The sequence below is a fragment of the Nuphar pumila genome, chromosome 3, assembly GCF_984573655.1.
Source record: "Nuphar pumila chromosome 3, dmNupPumi1.hap1.1, whole genome shotgun sequence".
Taxonomy (NCBI): domain Eukaryota; kingdom Viridiplantae; phylum Streptophyta; class Magnoliopsida; order Nymphaeales; family Nymphaeaceae; genus Nuphar; species Nuphar pumila.
In genome coordinates, this window is record NC_143251.1 from 28,993,390 (window position 1) to 29,003,405 (window position 10,016).

The following is a 10,016-nucleotide window of genomic DNA, read 5'->3' on the forward strand; positions in this document are numbered from 1 at the left end:
TTTTCAAAGATTGATCTGAGAACTGGATATCATCAGTCAAGAATCAAGGAGGATGATGTTCCAAAAATATCTTTTCGGATGAGGTACAAGCATTATGAGTTCATAGTTATGCCTTTTGGACTCACAAATGCGCTAATAGCTCATGGATTTGATGAATAGAATATTCAGACCTTTTGTAGACTCCTTTGTTATCATCTTCATAGATGATATTTTGGTATATTTAGAAAGTATGATACAATATTGCAAGCACTTGAGGATTGTTCTAGAAATTCTGAGAGAAGAACGCCTTTATGCTGAATTCTCAAAGTGTGAATTCTGACTTAAGAAAGTCATGTTCTTGAGACACATAATCTCAAAGGACAGTATTTGTGGATCCCACTAAGGTAATGATCTCATTTATAAATCGCATATTTAGATTCCTAATGCAAACTTTTAAATCAGATCTTTAAGTGAATTTCGGGTATCATAATAGGTGGAAGTAGTTCTGGAATGGAAGCAACCAAAGAATGTTTTGAACATTTGAAGTTTTCTTGGTCTTGTTGGATATTATATAAAGTTTATTCAGGATTTATCTTGTATTGCATCACCAATGACCAAGTTATTAAGAAAAGGGGTCAAGTTCGAATGTGATAATAAATGTGAAGAAGGTTTTCAGTCTCTGAAAAAGAAACTTACCACTGCCCTAGTATTGACCTTACCTTCGGGTAAAGGTGGATTTGTTGTCTACACCAACACATAAGGAACATGTCTGGGTTGCGTACTAATGCAGTACGACAAGGTTATTGCATATGAATAAAATAATAGTTATTGCTTATACCTTTCTGAATAAAAAAATAGTTTTTGCATACACCCTTTTAAATAAAATAATAGTTTTTGTTTACACCTTTCTAAATAAAATAATATATATATAATCTTAATAAAATAATAGTTTTGATACAAATCATTCTATGAATAAAAGAATATAAGCATATGCATTATGTTTCAAATAAAATAGTAGTTTTAGTATGCATCATACTCTGAATAAAAAATTATAAAGATGCATGCATTATATTTTGAATAAAATAATACTTTTCGCTTACTCACATTTCGAAAATAAAATATTTGAAGCATGTACGAAACAATGTGCAACTTTTCTTAGCTAAAAAATGGAGCTCTGGGTTTATAGAAGCCTAGTGACAATAAAACAATATACACCAAATAGAAAGAAGATTGTTGTGAACCAAAAGAGTCTAAGGGTCTGAGAAACCTTTCTGGTGTCAAAAGTACACAATAGAGTGTAGAGCATACTTCTATTGTGGGATTGGCTTGTATGCAAGCTTGAAATAAATTAACTTTCACAGTGCGAAACAAAACACTATCTGATAAATAAAACATGCCTACACACAAAACTTAAGATATTGATCCGCCACATTGGCAAATTGCACTTATACAGAGAGCTCTGATTGGGTTGGATACACATACAAGACTCTAGTTATTATCCTAAAAATGGGTACTTAGGTTATTGAACCTCATTCTGGCCTACACAGTGTAAGACACTTAAAATAATTCATGTAATAAAGATAACCCTTCTGACCCATTTTGTTCTGATATCTACCTTGGAGAAGGTAGATGGTACAACCTCGAGTGATTCTGTTATGATTTTTTAGAGCGAGGCATCCCAGTAGCCTCCACTCACTTGTAGGTCTACGAAGGTTGAGGCTATTTACATGTCCTAGGTGATAGATCTCCAACTGCTACAGTAATCCAAGATGGATCATACTTTCTGTTTTGTCTTAGCAGTAATTCTCCCAATCACCGACAAACCGCTTTAGGTCTGCTACAGTCAGGTACCCGGGTTTAAAACATCTGAGAATAATACACCCCTAAAATGCCTTAGTTGTCTGTGATGATCTTCCCCCACGTACAAGGGTGGATGGTTAATTATTGAAACAAAGTCCTTTTAAATCACAATCTGAAATAAAAATATGCCCTAATTATGCAAACAATTATGTTTTGTATTTTGTCTTACTTTTCAATAAAAGTGCTCTAACTGAATTGATTGTATATGTTTAATATTCTGAATTATCGAAATTGGTATAAACTTACCATACTGTTAGAAGTGTGACCCTTTAATGAGTTTTGTTCAGGTACAAGACATTGAATGTAGCAAAGCAGGAGTGATATTGAGGACTACCACTCTCCAGAGGATCTAGGGCCCAGCCTGGGACTTTTTGGTTCATAATATTTTGTGTTCCCAAGTTTTGAACATTTTATACTTTTTGTCAGAAATGATGTAAATAATATTTTGGTTTTCACTCTGATAGTAGCTTTGTGTTATTTCACTCTTGTGGCTCACTCAAAATTATCAAATCCAGACTCAATATTTAAATCATTTTCTGATGTTGATATTTAAATTTTTTTTTTAAAAGTTTTGGTAAAATTTTGAGGCATCACATGCTCTCCAGTTCAACCCGGGGGACGACAGGGATAGTTGTCGTCCAACTTATGGGACGTCAATGACAATTGTTGTCCAATATGGGGGACAACTATCATCCATCTTGGGAGACACCAAAGATAGTAGTCATCCAACTTTGGGATGAGCCTAACATCCAGAACAAAAAGGGATAGAGTTGTGTCGCTATCCAAGACAGGGACAACACAACTCTATATTCAGGATGCTTAGGATATGACTCGATAGGAAGGACAGGGGGACGATGGCCTGGACAGGAAGGATAGAGGGACGATGGCCTGAACAGAAGGACGACATACAATATGCTAAGACCTAGGGTTTTGGGGCATTTTAGTAAAATTTGGGTCCTACATAAATACAACTATCAATAAACTTTATATCCAAATGACATTCAAGTTTTTATTCATTCTAAGATTATATTCATATTTTTTATTGTTAATATAGAATATATGAGGTATTCACTGTTTTATATACATGTGATATGTTTTGTATACATGTGAAATTTTCATTTTTTTTGTGAAATTCGCACATAAAGATAAAATTCGCTTATTTTGAAGAAAACTCGTATGTTTACATGCAAAATTTTTTTCTTTTTGAAAAAATGAAGTTGCTCATGCATTGCATTCATTCAATGTTTTAACAAAATGAAGTTGCTCATACATGATACTAAATCTATTATTTCACAAAATGAAGTCGCTCATAGCATGCATTCCATTATTTTACAAAATGAAGATATTCATACATTGTATTCATTCCATTATTTCATAAAATGAAGTGGTTCATACATTGCATTCATCAACTCTTTTACAAAATAAAGTCAGTCATATATTGTATTCATGACATTCTTTCATAAAATAAATGAATGGCAATACATTGCATTCATTCCATTCTTTCACAAAATGAAGTCGCTCATATATTGCAATTATTTCATTCTTTTACAAGAATGCTCCTTCTCAGTGCCTCTTTGATAGGAGAGAAAACAAAGTATTGCAGAGGTACTTGCATATCTTGGGCCTCCAAAATGTTGCATATCACTGCATCTTTGATGAAAAGAAAACACAATAAGTCAGCATTGATTATGCACTTTTTGTTGTTCTATTGATTTTTTTATTCTACCCATACCATGTGATCAAACGCTGACTGTGAGATACATCAACCCTGTGTTGATAGAGAGAAAATATAATATACCATCAATTCTACATCATCATCGTCCAATACATTTATTCGACTATCATAGTTTGTTAAAGCCACAAACCCCCAATCGATTCTACGTTATCATCGTTCACATTCTATATGATGAGAACAAGTTTTCAGATGATCAACTGTAGCACTCATGAACAACTTATAGACTTTTGGTTTCCTATCCCACAGATACTATAAGATGCGCTTACTAAAACAACTCGTTGTCGATGATTTTCATTGATGAAGTGTTGCTGATCTTCTCATCGTCGATGCTTGGCTCTAAAAAAATGGTCATAATTTCTTACAGATTGAATACCATAAAAACCTCAATTTCTGTGAAACCTTAGTTTTGCATTTATATACTATGGCCGTACGAAAATCCATAAATCAAAAAAAATTTTTTTGCATCACTTGATGTGAAACTAGGCGATTTGACAAACATTTCAAAAATTTTGCAACCACCAACACGAAACTCTTGACTTAATTCACACTTTAATCCCTTATATACATACCAAAATGGAATCTTGCATCACTTAAAGTTGACAACATGAGAAAATCCATGAATTCCGTAAACATTTTATGAATTTTGCATCGAGGGGCAGACTTTCTCAACCACCAACATGAAACTCTCGACAAAATTCATGCTCTAATTGCCTACATATACAAATAAATTCACACGCTAAAATGAAATCTCACTATCGCTTAAAGTCGACAACATGTGAAAGCTTGTGAATTCAATAAACTTTTCATGAATTCTACATTGAAAATAGACTTTTGCAACAACCAATGCAAAACTCTTGACTAAATTCACGCTCTAATCACCTATATACACACACAAATTCACACGCTAAAATGAAACTTCACATGCGAAAATCCATGAATTCTATAAAAGATGAATTTCGCATCCATAAGCAAACTTTCGCAACCACCAACGCAAAATTCTTAAAGAAAATTCAAAAAGAATTTTTAAAAGTATCATAATTTTTGTACTATTTATATGAAATACGTAATTCCTGCAAAAATATTTTAGTGAGATTTAGCAAGTTCAAGAGAGCATTACGATGTATGTAACACGTGAAAATCAAGAAGTTATGCAAGTTTCAAGGGTAAAAGGGTCAAAAACCTGCAAAATTGGTCATTGGGCAAATTATAAAGTTTTTTGAGAAATGCATCAAATTTGTTGTACAATATGCACATTTTTCAAAAAAAAACAACAACCAACTCCCCTCCCTCACGAAGCATCACCACCTCCTGTAGCAAGGGTTCCATGTAGCAACTGTAGCAGTTGGAGGCCCAACCGCTTCTCCTTCAACTCTCTCGCCACCTGCAACGAGGAGAAGCAAGTCATGGATAGCGCCACAACATCCCCTTCCCCATTAATCCCGAGAAGTGTGGTGGTTGATTTGTTTCCTAGGGAAAGAACAAAGATGGTTTTTTTGGTGGTGGCTCTAGGAGGAAGATGGGATTTGGAAGCAGCACAATAGGCACATGCACACCGTGTAACTGCAGGAAGGTGATAAGGAACAAGTAAACTGGATGTTCAGTCACGCCACTTTCTATCTGAATCTGAATTTGAATTTGACTCCGATCCATTTAGTCAGAATCCAATTAGGTAAGATTCAGTAAAGCTTATATCTGAATCAAATCCAACCTCTTTACATCCCTAAATGCAGCCCTGAACTGTAGTCCCATTAGGCACATCACATCCCTTCTATCAAATATGTGAGCAGAGGGCAGCTACAGACCTATGCGTGTAAGTATGAATTCTACCCTCTTGACAACTTGTGCCTCTGCATTCTTTTTTTTTTTCTGGAGATGTGGCAGTAGGAACCAAATTGTTCTGCAGAAGGTTATCCTTCATGGAAACAATGGATTGTGCATGATCATGGATTGCTCTCCACTGAAACCAAATTTTTAATAGTAGTGAATCAGTGGCCTGAACAAGCCTAACTTCCCAGTCATGGAGGAAATGAGTGGTACTAGGAATAATAGAAAAAGTGGAGATAACAAACTAGGCTTCAACATATCAGCAGTATATTGTGTTTGACAATTAAGATAGTGCTAAGATTAAGGCAAGATTGATAGCAATATCATCTCTATATCCTAATCAACCTGATCAAATCTAAGCTCATCAAATCAGAAACTCATCCAATTAAAACGACATTAGATTATTGTAAATTTGGTTTTGGATTCACAAAGTCTCAGCTGACTCAAGTTTTCATTGGATTTTGGCTAAGAAGATTCTTAGTTTAGTACTATATGAGAATCAAGCATCCTTGAAAAGTAGAAATAGCTAAGCTGACTGGATCTTTGCAAATGATGTGTGAGTATCATGCCACTTCTAAATACAAAATTTACCTTCTTGAATGTTGAGCAAGGGTAGAAAACCCTTCTTTGTCAGGAACACGGGTCCAAAGTTGGTCCACCACGGAGCCTTACAAATAACACCTACAAAAGAGTTCTACATATCCATCAACAATTGAGGAAAACATTTGTGTGACTTAGGAAAGCAATTCCACTCTTGAAAAACAGAAAGTATTGTGATTATATGGTTATTGCACCCAAGGTTGTTAAATGCGATGAGGCGAAGCGAGGCATTGAGCATGTTATGAAGCGAGGCGTTGAAGCGTAAGCTTCATGATCAAAATAATAAAATATATAATATTAATAAAATAGCACTGGTAAATGGTTTTTTAATATAAATATACATATATGAGTTTGTTATATACATATATGAGTTTGTTTGATGGTTGATTTAGTAAATATAAGGTTTTTGAAGGACTTGAAAAATAAATAGCTCCCAATTTTTTTAAATTATAACCTTGAATTTGTTTCCATCAAAAACGGCCTAAACAAAAAAAAATCTTAGTGATGCAGATAAATATTTTTTTCTTGGACATATCAAATGCATACATGCAATAGAACTATCATGAAACTATAGTTTTTCAGCAATGCACTTTTGCGCACATCTCTTACTTATATACAGGTATATGTAAATTTAAGTTAGTTATAATAATGCAAGATTTTTAGTGGTTTACCACCACGCAATTAATCGGGAGCTATTAATGCTATTGAAACTTGCATCAAACATTTAGCTCAAATCATAATGAGGGCAATCCAAACAGTGTTATATTTGAAATTATTTTAGATAATTATGTATTCAAAGCAATTCCAGAACGCTTCAGGTACTGAGGGTGCGCCTCAGTACCTTGAGTGTGCGCCTCGCCTGTGAGGCGTACGCTTCAAGTACTGAGGCATACGCCTCTCACAACACTGATTGCACCTGATGGATAAATTTTGCAAGGAAAATGCTGTTTTTTTTAATTACGTTATTCTACTTCCCAATGGGCTTTAGCCTTTGTTTGGAAGCCTTGAATTGGAGATGGAAGCATCATTCACTGTGCTGTTAAAATGTGGTCCTACCAAAACATGGTGCTGGGGATGGAGTTACCAAAAATCCGCTTGTGAACAGTGTTGAGATGTGATGTTAGCGCTGCCAATTTCCAACCCCGCAGTGTTTTGGCAACACCACAGATTCGAAACAAGAGAGGGTTTTGGGCAAACTCCCAGACAACAGAGGTTGTTAGGAAAACTGCAAAACACCTCCAATCTATGTCACAGGGACTCGGCAAACCGGGTGCTGTACCCTCATCGATGTGGGTGCGCGTGCGGGTGTGGCACCCGGTGTGGTCAACCCGATCCTGGGTGCGTTGACTGCACCCAAGGTCATTTGTATCCAATTTTTATATTAAAAAAATTTCTTTTGGGGGGCGCGGCCCCCTCTCGCTGAACGCGAGGCAAGACCCGTGCCGGGGGAGCCCCCAGATCCCCTTTTCTGCAAGGGCAAAAACTCTGAATCAGGCTTCACAACTCATCAGCTCAACCCCTCCCCTCCACAGAGAGGGTGCAGGGAGGGGGCTTGACCCCTCGCCTGCACAAATTTTATATATATATATATATATATATATATATATATATATATATATATATATATATATATATATATTGCCTCACACCCGCAACCCAAGTTTTTTGAAAGTGCCGCACTCGCACCATGTGAGATAGCCTCCAATTCAAGTCTCCTGAAGAGAGTCTTAAACATCATTGTTTGGAGGAAGCATTTGTCGGATAAATCATTCTTCAACATACATTTCCGTTAATCAGCCAGTGGTATCAAATAAGGTTAGAATCACTATCCAAAAAATATGTTGGTGTCCTTGGAAGAGCCACCAAGATCAAAGCCATGCCGTGCAAATGTATATAGCAGTTTAATCCTTGGTTGCTTTCTCAACACACTGTTCTTTCAAAGAAGAAGTCAGATTTCTATACTTGCATGGAATTATTTGCATAAAAACATATAACGTAACATATAACTTCACCATTGATGACTCGACGGATTCTTGTACATTAATTTCGTCAGGCATAAACACAGATGGTGATTGCAATGGAAACATATATTAGACATGCTCTCATGGGCACTTTTTTCGAGAAAGATTAAGTTGTATAGTGATATAAAGGAGGAACAGATTTATTGTCAATCTGCTATGCATAGCAAGTGGTTCTATTTTTGAAAAAGATTTTGATAACCATATCTGGGAGAAGATAGAACCACTTGCTTGACTCTTGTTCACAAGATTGATTTCTTTCTGCTGACAAGTTTTAATTCACAAACGCTAAATACTTTAAAATCAGAAACCCAGATGGTGCAATCATTATTATCACTATGATGTAACTGTGAATAGTGAATACCATAACACAAAGAAAGATTGGCACATTCAAAGGTTAACATCCACAGAGAACAGAAAATTTACCTGCATGAAGAGCACCCAGAAACTTGGGTTGTTGATTTTTTAAATAAAAATACGCTAGGAACCACATCTTATGCAGTACCTTCATGGATGCTAGCATTTCAGAATTTGAGCTCTACTTCTTACCCATGATGGGTTACAATCTCACACTAGCAGATCACCGGTGTAGGATGTGAAAGCCATAGTGATGAAATCATTTTGCCAAACCTATGATGACTCCCCCTTCCAAACCCACAGAGGATCAAAATTACCTTCTTGGTCTGCCCCATTCTTATAACAAAACAAACATCAAGATCCCCACAAAAGTCCCACTAGGCAGAGGCCACATCTGCTGGTCCTTCTTCACCTTCCACCAAACCAAGAGCAACCTCAAGCTTCCTCCATGCGTTGAGGAAAGAATCATGGTACCTCTTCTTCATCTCCGCGATCACCCATTTCGCGTCGGCCTCCATCGACGCCTTCGCCAACCCTTCCACCAAGACCTTCATGGTCCCAAAGTCAGGAATCTTGTTCCGCTTGAAGCTCTCCTTACAGACCTCCAGGGCAGACCCCAGATCACCAACCTTTGACAAATAGAACACCAGCGTCCTAAACGTAGCAGCATTTGGGGCACACCCCTTTCCTCTCATCTGCCTATAAACCTTCTTCACCTCCTCATACCTCTCATTATTGCAGTAACAAGTCAGAAGGAAATTGTAGCTAACAGTATTAGGCTTCATTCCAAGACGACCCATCTCATCAAACAACTCCAGAATCTGCTCCGGCGTACCGTGGTAGGCGACATTCACGATTTTGGCGTTATATGCCGTGGAATCGATCAAAGAACCGCCTTTTTCGCGCATCAGATCCCAAATTTTGTCGCCCATCTTCTCGTTCTTCTTCTTGTAGAATCCGTCGAGGATCGCTGTGTAGGTAACCACGGTGATCTCGATGTCCTTGTCCTCCATTTCCTTCAGGAGCTCGTACGCCTTCTCCGGCGATCCCATCTCGCAGAGGGCCTTCGCGAGGACGCCGTAGGAGACCTTGTCCGGGGCGATCTCGGGGTAGCGGGAGCCGACGTCGCGGAAGAGCTCCGGCACCTTGTCGAATCGCTTCGCCTGGACGCAGGCGGCGAGGAGGGCGTTGAAGGAGGCGCGGGAGGGGCGGACGCCGAGCCCCTCCAGCTCGTCGAAGGACTGGACGGCGTGGTCGGCCATCCCGGCCTTGCCGTAGGAGACGATGAGACTGGAGAGGAAGGACTCGGGGTTTTCCGTTTGTGGGTGGTGCTTCTTCAGGCCTTCCAGGAGGGATTCGACGTCGGAGGAGCGGTGGAACTTTGCGAGGCGCCGCACGGCGATGTCTCGGGCCTGCCGGCCGGCGACGGAGGCGGTGGCCGAGGGGCTCTCAGCCAGGGGGCTGATCAGGCGGAGGATGGCGTCGGGGTTCCGCTCGGACTTGATCTTGGTCCGAAGCGAGGAGGCCGAGAAGGGCGACGGCAGTGGTGGTGAGCAGAAATGGCGGTGGAAATTGAGGAGGCAACGGCGTCGGAGGAAGATCGAAGCCATCTTAGGAGGGTCTTACTCCGGCGTTTTTTCTGA

General features: G+C 38.5%; 1 pseudogene across 3 annotated transcripts; it reads right to left on the reverse strand.

The window, feature by feature from the left end:
* Nucleotides 1-3,407: 3,407 nt before the first annotated feature.
* LOC149842438 (small ribosomal subunit protein mL103 (rPPR7) pseudogene) lies at nucleotides 3,408-10,016 on the reverse strand (annotated as a pseudogene). 3 transcript variants are annotated; one of them, XR_016431073.1, is made up of 3 exons: nucleotides 8,443-10,016; nucleotides 5,990-6,079; nucleotides 3,408-3,483 (listed from the first exon to the last, which is right to left on the reverse strand). The product of XR_016431073.1 is annotated as a small ribosomal subunit protein mL103 (rPPR7) pseudogene, transcript variant X3 (transcript). The 3 variants fall into 3 exon arrangements; XR_016431072.1 differs by having other exon boundaries at nucleotides 3,424-3,489; XR_016431071.1 differs by lacking the exon at nucleotides 3,408-3,483 and adding an exon at nucleotides 4,823-4,955.